This window comes from Macrobrachium rosenbergii, chromosome 49 (genome assembly GCF_040412425.1).
Source record: "Macrobrachium rosenbergii isolate ZJJX-2024 chromosome 49, ASM4041242v1, whole genome shotgun sequence".
NCBI classification, from domain to species: Eukaryota; Metazoa; Arthropoda; class Malacostraca; order Decapoda; family Palaemonidae; genus Macrobrachium; species Macrobrachium rosenbergii.
This window is the reverse complement of record NC_089789.1, coordinates 19,103,739-19,115,051: the sequence shown is the minus strand read 5'-3', so window position 1 is coordinate 19,115,051 and position 11,313 is coordinate 19,103,739. Positions and strand designations below refer to the sequence as shown.

The 11,313-nt window shown below is 36.2% G+C and overlaps 2 protein-coding genes across 11 annotated transcripts in view; one reads left to right on the top strand and one right to left on the bottom strand.

The window, feature by feature from the left end:
- Positions 1 to 7,679, bottom strand: part of LOC136832138 (microtubule-associated protein futsch-like) — a 92,953-nt gene extending 85,274 nt beyond the window's left edge. For 8 of the 9 annotated variants that reach the window (XM_067092803.1, XM_067092804.1, XM_067092799.1 and 5 more), the window contains exon 1: positions 7,086 to 7,679. The gene's annotated coding sequence lies outside the window, so the exon portion shown is untranslated. The remainder of the gene's footprint in view (positions 1 to 7,085) is intronic. The other variant, XM_067092808.1, reaches the window with a different exon arrangement.
- LOC136832139 (uncharacterized) overlaps positions 7,441 to 11,313 on the top strand; it is a 37,424-nt gene continuing 33,551 nt past the window's right edge. Inside the window, exon 1 of one of the 2 annotated variants that reach the window (XM_067092809.1) lies at positions 7,441 to 7,547. The gene's annotated coding sequence lies outside the window, so the exon portion shown is untranslated. Of the gene's footprint in view, positions 7,548 to 7,828; positions 7,965 to 11,313 lie in introns of those variants that run through there. The other variant, XM_067092810.1, reaches the window with a different exon arrangement.

The following is an 11,313-nucleotide window of genomic DNA, read 5'->3' as shown; positions in this document are numbered from 1 at the left end:
GCCTTTCAACTGGAAAGCAAGCCAGTGATCCTAACTGGATGGAAAATAAGGAAATAATAAAATTGGTTGGAGTTAAAAAATTTAATGGGCCAAAAGCTTTAACTACGACTGCCTTTAATGATATGAAAAGCTGCTTGAAATGCAGAAGTGAAACCATTTTTCAGGTTTAAGGAAGGTAGTCTTGCCTTCTACCCAGTATTAGGTATACCTTAAGTACCTCCCTAAATGTTTCCCTACAATCATATACTGTACATACCGAAAAATGCCATTACTAACCTGAAGAACAACTGCGTATAATCATGTTCTTGGGCTGAACTTAGTACATCACCTATACAGTATATGTATAGTGAATAAGAACTGACACATTCTATATTTAGTCCTGTCAATTCAATAAGTACTGAAGAGAGAGGGCAAGGATACTAAAACTTTCTAAAAAGAAAATTACTTTCAAGAAAGTAATACAGTAGTCACACCACTAGGTATTATTTAGATTGCACAAAACTACTGATCACTGCTCACCCATATTCTCACTGTAAGGCACAGCTGTCTAAGATGATAACAGCTTTCACCAAAATAAAACTTTGCTCAGTCAACAACAAAGTATGTAAAGTATCTCTGATTAGGAATAACCTGAGAAAAGGTTACACTGTACACAAATGTATTGGGGTGGCAGCAAGTAGGTGTCTACAATGAAACTTCTATGTCACTTTGAAGACTTGCAATTCCTTATAATTATGCACCAACTGTCACATAAACATTGTAAAATTTCTAAACACAAGAGAGACTTTCATGTTGAAACCAAAAGTTTTGTTTTAAGATGTTTTCCAAAATTCCAACTCTGTTCCTGTGATGGAATGATCTTCACCATCCAGTGGCACTAAAGAAACTGAAGTCTCCACCCAATCTCCCTCCATGGTAATGCTGAACTGATAAAAAAAAATATTTCCACTATTGTACCTGAATGAGCACCTGGCATACAAGAATTTACAAAATACTCCATTAAAATCATAGAGCCAAACAGTTGTTAGCCAACATCATTTACTAGTGTGCATACATGCATGAAAGCAAACAATAGTAATGTGCCACCACATACAAATACATAGCACAAAAGAGGCTATGATTATGAAAAGCAAATTATGAAACAAAGTGCAGATACCACTCTGAAAACAACTTTAAATTCAATATCTAATAAGCCTAAAAAAATATTTCCAAAAAATAACAACTGCCAAAACAATGTAGGATTTAAAGGCCTTAAAAATACAGTACATTACATTCAAGTTATTTATTATAAAAGTATGCAAATCAGGAAAAAGAAAACCCAACATCTTACCTTACTTCTTGTGCATACTTGAAATTTATCATCAATCTGGGTGAAAGTACATAACAAAAACAGAAGTACCTAAATAAGCCATTATAATCATATATAAAAGAACCACACCACTGCATAGTAATTCTGCAGATTTTTTATAATTTCAAACACTGATATACAATATCAGTATAACACCTAGTAGAAACATTGCAATTGCAAACAACACAAAACACCACTGTGCATTCTATTTCTCCAGGCTTTTTTAACAAATCAAACAGAGCTGCACAACAGAAAAAGCAGTACTGTAATGCTCTCGTGTCTGTTTTGTGAGGTTCAGTGGCAGTAAGAACACTCAACAGGAAAATGTTCTCCAAAAAGGACAACAAACCAAAGAAGCAGGAAGTTTCTTCCAATAATGATGTGAATGAGTACTTAAGAGGCATTTAGTGTCAGCCCTTGTCTTTTCACTCTCCATCTGCTAGAATGCATTTTGCATTACATGTAACCATCACTCATAAACTTTTGCCTTGTTGTATAAAAAAAAAAGTAGCATGATGGGTAAAAGATAAATTTGCAAATAACAGATCTTATAGCAACTGGTAATCTGCTCTCAAGATTTAGATTTTTTCAAATACTTTACATTAATACCCATATACTAAAACATCTTTTAAATCATGATTTATCAACAAAACCAATAACAGCTTTCACAGATACTAAGAGTTCAAAATATTTAAAAAATGTAATAAATGTACATATATAACATATATACAGTATATTGTATCACAATGTCATAAACATCAAGCAGTCACTGTACATGAGAATGAACTAAACCTTAAGTTGTTCTCAGCTGCTGAATGACAATTGATAAGGATGCTCAAACACCCAAGAGGTACATGACAGAGACAAAAATATCTTGGATGTAATATCTAGTGACGCTCTGCCCTATTCCACAAAAATGAGAAAAAACTTGAACACAAGAGAAGGAATTTCACTGTCTAGCAGTCAAGACTGATAACAAATTATTTCTGTTCTGCTGAAAAGCTAAAACAGGACAACGACTAAGAGATGGGATTGTTACGGGTGTTATATGCTTTACTAAAGGTGATAAAACACCCAATTATAACCTATGTACATTCTTATGGCAGCAAAATACCTTGAGAAAAAAAATCACAATTGGTTACCCGAAACAAGTGTAAGGGTCAATGACTTTGATAAGAGATGTGAGTAAATTGTGATAAGATGGTTTCAGAAAAAAAATTACAGCACTATGAAACCAAAAACACCCAAACTGAGTGTGGCATGTAACAAGTATCACAACTCCTATGGATGGTCCTAGATAATCAACTTTTGCAAACAATATTTTGCATGCTGTAAGAAGCCTTCATTATGCACTCACATGATAAAATGTTTGCCACTAAGCTATAAACTGCACAAAAATTTTTAACTGGCAATCAGTGCCTTAGGCACTAAATACTAAACATAAAATGTAGAATCTTATCAAATGGGGATCAGCAGATGTCAAAATTCATTTTAAATGATATATACTAGAGTACAAGTAGCCTACTTAATAAAAGAACCTCTGGCAAGAAGGCAGGTCCAAACAAAAGACAATCAAAACTTTTCCTGCGAATACAGAATGAATTCCTGGTGCAGAAAAACTGAACAATACCTGTACTGTATATGGAATGTATCATCCACTTCATATACCCAAAAACAGGGTGGCTTCAAAGAACATATATACAAAATTATCAATGCCATGTTCACTAATTGACATATGAATCATGAGTGAAACCAAGTGCAGAAAATTTCCATATTAACCATTCCATGCAACTACAAAGACGGCTCATCCACATTGGATCAAAACACAACACAAACACACAAAATGCATGATGCCTTCATTCTTCCTGGATATTAAGGGAATTCCTTCTCAATATCTACATCATCCCATCTATCCATATCTTTTAAGATTTTCCTCTCCTAATACTTCTAAATTTAACTTTTTTTTTTATCCACCCACTATCCTCCATTCTTTCTTTATGACTAAAACCAAAAAAACATATATACTGATCCATTCCTTAACATTTCCAACCCTTTACATGCCTCTCACCTCACATACACTGCACTAAATAAAAAATTAATCGGTTAACCACTCTTTCTCCATGACTGTCTATTATACTTCAAGTCCATGCTACCTTAGGTTAAAAAATCTGTTATTACGGGTGAATGCGGCTGAGCAAAAATGGGTTATGCTTAGTAAAAATATTCTATTGATGAATAAATTTATATATCACACTATAAAGGAACAAAACCTACCTTATACAATCATGAAACGAAAATTAGTAAAAAATAATAATACATTCCAATGGCTAGTTAACAGAATAGAAAAGCAAAGACCATACACAGGGTTCTATTTCAGTAAAAACAGAAATATATACTGTACAATATAAGTAAACAGGAAAAATTCAGTAAAAAAAAAGCATACACAGATATTTACATAAGACTTTAAATATAAAGTGCATTGTAAGAAATAACTCGCAAGAATATCCAGCAAGGTAAGTAAACCAATATTTATCTACCAATATTTACAGTATGCAATGCCAATACTATATAATGTACCATTATTTTTTTTTTAACTTGACCCATCCCACCCTCCCATGAAAAAAAGGTGCCTTTGAGGAAAACACAACACAATGGCCAATGACATATCCATACAGTACTCTAGACTGCTGAACCATGAAAGAATCTCCTTTACATTAACCAACAACAAAAAAAGTACACCATTACCTCTATCTTACATACACATCAGCACTTTATGAATGTTATGGATGCAAACACACAGTATACAGATCTTGATGGGGCAGGAAGATGCACATGCATTAATTTGGGGATTTATTTTTCCAACATTTTTAATTAACTTATTTAGGATATTTCATCAGGGTTCTAAGACAAGAAATAAAAATTCAAATCAATTAAATGAAGATGAAATATAAAATCACTTGAAAACCAGTTTAACATCACCAAAAGTAATATAATCTACAAGAAACTGAAGTTTTACAACTAATGCAACAGATAAATATTTCAGTACCTGCAGATATATTAAAAAAGAAAAATAATAAAGATAGCACATCTTAATACCGAAAATTGAGCTGAACTGAGCAGGCGCAAAAAGAATACCTACTCACGTAACACATGTTATGACTATCAAATGAGGTTATCAGGTAACTGAGGTAACAGGGTAACTAGTTATTCAGGCTTAATAAGCCTGGGATGGATCTCAGTGTTTCTTAATATCTTGATTCGCTAGGCCTAGTGTATGTTTGAAAGTTGTTTAACCTTTGTCTGTACTGTATCAGCTTAGGTTACTTTAATTTAGGATAGGCTATACAGTGTTAGTTCTTGAAACTTTTTTTATATGGGGTCGTGGAAAAGAAGCCAAATAATATAAATCAAGGGGAAGAATGCCGAGGATGGACTATGGATGCGGGTGCAAAGTTTAGGGAAAAGCATAGGCTACTCATGTAAATGTATATATGAACATACAATTGCATACAAATAAAATGGTTTAAGGTGAAAAGGCTAGTGCTATCCAGCAGTTTTTGTCTTAAACTGTTTTATATTTGCAAGCATTTTTTGGTCTATATATATTTATATGTATGTGCTTGTATGTGTATATATTTTCTTTTTACCACAGTTTCCCATAACATGGTTCTTATCTTTTCTTTTTACGAGTTTCCTTTCACATGGTTCTGTCTTATTTAAACCTTTTGTATTTTGTTCATAATTGACATTTTATTGTCAAAATTTCTGTATATACACATTGTTTTGAACTTTTCTCCTGCTGTTGTTTTTTCTTTACTCATTCTGTCATCTCCCTCTTCTTTCACTTTACCATCATCTATTATAACTACAATCACTGCACACTTCAATCACAATTATAGTTTTCCCTAAACTTTGCACCTGCATCTATAACCCATCCTCTACATTCTTTCATTTGATTTATATTATTAGGCTTCTTTTCCACAACCAAAAACCGACCCTTGTAAAAAAACAAATTTTCACGACCTAACACTGTATAGCCTAACCTAAATTTAATAAACTAGGCTGATACAGACAAAGGCTAAGCAAACTTCAAATATACACTAGGCCTAGCCAAACAAGATATTAAGAAACACCGTGATCCAACCCAGGCCCATTAAGCCTGAACAATTTGCACAGCATGCCTAAGCAGTCCCATTTAAGGATGAGACCAGATTGTGCCCTAATAAATGAAATGACATGACTAACCCTTTAACTCAACAAAAATCCCTTCCACTTAACTGTCAATTTACAAGCCTATTCTAGGTATGCTTGGAAGAGTTAGCTATCATATGAAAGGGAATGATTTACCCCTGTTTACTACATTAACAAAGCACAGCCAAACTTCCGTTTCCAAACACTTTCCCAACACACGATTCATGACAAAGGTTAGCCAGACCTGGCCTAGGCTACCGGTTGGTTATCCAAAGCATAGATATTACTGTAATTTCTTGACTGGGTATTTACAGAGATAATAGGAAATTTTTTGTCTCTTGTTCATTTTTTTTGCTTTCATCCCTGAGGGACTGGTGATAAACAAGGTGCACGGCAGAGCTTGCGCCAAGCTGAGCACAAAACACTCAGGGATGAACACAAAAACATACATGAAAGATGGCAAATTTCTCATTATCCAAGTAAACTTCTCAAATTACCTCACCAGTACGGGATATTATATTTAAACTTTTCTTAATTTAGTATAACTTACATTAATAAACGACATCTTTGTGCATCTGCTTTACAATTACCCATAGGCTACTACTGAACATTTTCAAAGATCACCTTTCAAAATAATAACCAAATGATTCCTTGTCAAATGAAGTAAACTTGGCCTATGCCATGCCAAAAGCTAAGTCTAGGTTCAACAGCAAGCTCTAGCTAGGTTATGCTGTTATTTGGATGTCTTCCCACTGGTCAACTTTTGCCTACATCACACCGTATATTCAATCCTTCACATTAGGCCACAGGCTTGGCCTTGAATTAGGATAATTGTAGACCAGCCCACAGGACGGGCCACAGCAGCACGATTCAGACACTGGTCAAGAACTTGAGGCCATTGGTAGGATAAATGACAAGCCGATAACGCTGTTGACAACTATTACATCGAGACCACATCACCTTCCCGTATTGTAAATCTATCGTAGGGGAAGAGGTGTGTCACTTGGAACGACATTTTTAGTTACATTAAATCAATCAACCACTTGGTGTCAAAACAGTGACAGCAAGCAGTCGACAGAACAGAAAGATTGGGGTGGTGAGAACTATACATATCCGCCTGCAATTACATCGCTATTATACCGATAACACGATACTGGAAGCCAGTTCTTATAGTATGACAACTCTTTACATAAAATCGGACTCAGCATAAATTCTACGGCGGCCATCTTTGTTTATAAGAAAGTAGGCAACCATGAGTGTAAATGACCCAAACGTACCCATTCCTTTCGCTGGTGGCTTTAAAGCCTTCTTGCATGTCATATAAAGAGTAACTCTTTAACGTCGAGAGGTTCAAGGCTCTCTAACAAATTTCAGTCATGTGGCATCTGAATCAAAACATTAATCTGTGGACCAACTTCAAAACAAATGGCGGATAACAAATTTTTTATCGCTATCACATAATAAGAAAAGAAACGTTGCCTTCTCTGGTGACTTAAATATACCCTGAGAAACCTTATGTGTTATAATAACTATAGCAATTACTTACCACTTTCCTATAAATAAGTATCACGATAACATTTCGGCGAATGTCATTCACACATTGTCCATCTCACGAGGCAATAATAACATGGCGATTGACGCATGCGCTGTGACTACTATGGAAAACCGGTATATGCGCATCAGACGCTTGTTAGCTAAACCCTTACTTTTAGATTAAATTGAAAGAGTTTTGTTATCATTGTCACACTAATTTCCTTATAATAATATACCGACTCAATTCTTCCTCAATTGCCGCGTATAAAAAGTTATACGAAGGCGGTTTTTCTCAAACTTGACAAGCCTCTCCGCAGCCTGGCGAAAAACGAAATTTCACGGAGTGTGTCCAACGCTCCAGGTTTTCTGCCAATCTAAAAATGGCTGCTTAGTGGGTTTGTTCGTTCTCCGAAGTGACCAGCTATCCATTATTTGGTTATTATGTCATTATCACGTCCTTTTCGCAATTTAACAAGTGAGTTCGCCACGTTTTGAGATTTATGTAGTGCCCGCAAGCATCGTTGCAATGCCAGCTGTCGATATCAAGGGCAAATGATTGACCTTATCGGTGCCAGAAATGAAGGCAGGTCGAGATAGGTCTCCAAATTGCCATGTAAACAATGGCCATCTAGTCAAGTATGGCTTGACCTCGATAGTCGGTGGGTATGTCTCCGGGAATTTGGTTGCGGCCCCTTTTGCGCGGCCAGTGTTCCCACCGCGTACTGATGATAATAAGTCGTCTGGACGCACAAGTATGAGAACAGGAAAATTTTCGATGGTTTCGACCAACCCTGCCCAAGTGTGATTACGTCAATAGCGCTTAATATTTTATCGAGTAAATGTCATCAGTAGCCAATTCTCATGCATTGCCCGTTGTTTGCAACTTCGACTGGTGAGTACGGCGTTGTCAAGTTGGTAGACGAAGCTCACGATTGCGTAGTTTAGATAAATAGGAAGCTGTTAATGACTCCGCGAAGAGCCAGTTTGTTTTCCCTGGCTAGTAGAGGCCTAGGCCTAACCCTGTTGTATTGCGAGGCATACCTTCAACTGTCACTTGGTTGCGCCGCTGATTTTGCAATACATTTGTTGAGTCGGGGATCCAGAACGAAAATGAAGGCCATTCCTCGAGTCGTTTTTGATACAGCAGACGTGGAACTCCGTTACCCTTGCTAAGGTTGGGTTAAACTAGGCCTCATTCCTTTCCAGTGTGTGACTCTTAAGGAATAGGCCTACTAGGCTAGTAGGCCTGGTAACTGTAAAGGAGACGGCTGCCTGGAGTTATCAGTGTGAAGTCTTGATTACACAATATAGGAAAGTATATATCACACAGCACAGGTGGGATAGGCTAAGCCTAATCTGAGATGTCTATCGAGGTTATAAGAAGCTTAAATCTACTGTCTTTCATTCATGTTTTTATGTTCATCATCAAGGGGCTTCTACTCAACATGGCAGAAGCGCCGGTGGGTGCCTTGTATAGTTCCAGCACCTCATTGTCTCAGTAAATTTCTCAGATTATCTCACCTCTACTGTATTATATAAAGTACATTAGACATATATTTAGGCCTAGTCAAAAAATTATATTAGCAAACAATATTTTCGTTTGGCCGTCTCCTTTACATGTACCAAATTTTACTTTAAACCATTATCAAATTATAGACTTGTAAATATTATTTTCCTGTTTCAAAATGTGCTTTGAACATTCCTGGTATTTGTTTCGCTCTCAAATGCCCCAAGGAATCACACCTAACCGACCATAGGGTACCAGGTCCTTACTCGAATGCATGGTATTGTGTAGTGAGGTAGGTTTTTCCAAAAGAAACAAATGGCAGAAAGTTTCGGTCAAAAACAGGATATCTAATATTTTTTTGGTCAAATTCGGATATCTAATATTTCATATATTTTTGTCATGATTCATACGAAATACTTACTCGCATCTTCCGCAAATTAAGAGTTACGGAGATATTTGCCGATGAATATTGTGCCTTGTTATCGCAAGGATGCGTTTATGCTGCCATGTTGTCAGTTTTTCTGCTGAGGCGTTTTTGTTTTTTGTCAATGTATTGTGGGTAAAACTGCCTAATCGTCTTTTGTTTTTCGTTATGAATTATAAGCACGGTACAAATGCTGAAACCTGATTGGTTGCTTTGTTTCAAGAATATCCAATTAACTGCGATTTTGGAATAAGCCGGCTTTCTACAAAAGTGCGCTTCAGTTGACTGCCATGGATTCCGTCGCGCACGCCTGCAGTGGGTGTTCTCTGTCTTACTTTAAGGCTATTGGTCGTTTCCATGGACATTACAATGGAACTCCACAGGTTGTGAATACTTTCTTCGTGAACATTCAGTACTACCATCTATTTAAGGTAAGTGAAGTGGTTAACGAAAAGGGTAACATTGCAGTTTTAGCCGTGAATTTCACGAAACTGTAACTAGGCGTTAGGGGTAAAATTTCGTTCCCTGTAACCCCTGTGGCAAGCGCGAATCAATATTACCGCTTGCCAGAACATACGAGCTTGCAACAATCATTTAAAATGTGCATAAGCTGCGGCGGCGTTGCACCACCCAAACTGAGAGCGGTACCCATGGCCGCCATGTATCTCAAAATCTAATCATTTGCGGAAGAAATAAAGGTCAGATTCGTTGAAAGTACACTATTTAAGCTAGGGAAAATGTAATTTTATATCGGAAATGTGAATTTGACCGAAACTGTAAATTTACCAATTATATTTTTTAGTCAAAAATATGATAATGGTTTACAGTAAAATTTTACTGAATTAATTCATATTAATGTCAATTCAGCTACAAATTTGAAAGACTCTCAGGCTTCGACTGTAGGCTATCCTGCCTCGTTGACAGAGTCCAAAGGACTAGGATATTGAGTATAAACGAGGCGGAATGCGCATTTCCAGCATAGCCTAATTTTAGATTCCACCCTTAAGCTAGTAAAATAATGATAAAGACTAACTCTCACTAAATGAGATTGTTAAAGAAATTTGGCACTCTTACTTGCTCAGGCAGCACTTCAAACTGCAGACATTGAAGAATGTAAATAGCATGGATAAGTCTGTTTACACTGTATGAAATACAGTAATATGTTGTCAGTGTGGATTATCTTCTTATTGCTTTTCCGAACAGCATTTGGGGATAGGTTTTGGAGCAAGCAGCAAAAGTGTCACTGTTATTGAAACTTGCTTTTAGGGTAGCCAGTGAAGCCTGCTGAGGACTGGCTTGACTCGTGCCTGTAAGAATTTTCCATTATTGATTTGACTAGTTCATGAATTAGGCTAATTCCTGTAACTAGTGTAAATCATTTATTACACCCTTATACACAATGTAAATAATTTGTTGCAGTATTGCAGGTGCTTTTACGAAAGTTTGGTCTTTGAATAGAAATATATTCATGTGTATTTCATAGTAAAATATAAGCTGTGTCTTTTATTTTGACTACAAGATATATGAATCATGGCTGTTTCATGACAGGTCAGTTGGTCCCACCTAATTCATTTCACCCCACTAAACCGCAGTAATTTCTCTCCCATTGGTTAGAAATAGGAAGCTATTCATGGATAGATCAGTGAAACTCAGCCCTGTCTACGCCACAATTTTTCACCCTTTTCTTTTCCTGTAATTGGTTATAACTATTAATTCTCCAGTGAAGTATTCCTTTATAACCTAGAAACAATATAAAAACAGAACTCCAGACATTCATCAGTTGCTCCCTGCATATATTTGAAGTGGGAAAGATTAAGGGCAAGTGATGTTGCCGTGTGTTTTAATGTCAGGAGAAAGAAAAAATAGATATATTGTAGTGCTAAAGGATGTTCTGGAAATTTTGAGGCATGAAATCTGTTAAAAAATATTTTCATTTGATGATGTAATGATACTGAGAAAGGCTTAACAAAGTCCTTGTAACTAGTTATTTGCTTCACAGGACACAGGCTTTTTGGCAAAAATTTTCGATCATACAAAAAATGATCATAGGAGACCTGGGGATGTTCTATTCCATCGTGTCCAAAGCACTGTATTTAATGAATGGATACCTGTGAAAGATTTTGGAATTTCACTTTAGAACCCATGAAAATTCTGCCACAAGATTGTTTCAAGAAGTTATTAAAATATCCCTACTAAGAGACTGCTACACAAGGGAAAAAGGATTAGTGATACAAAATAAGCTGACAAGTGATTATTCTTTGCAGTGTACCCCTATACATCATCATCTCTGGCAATGAAGAGCAATGAAAA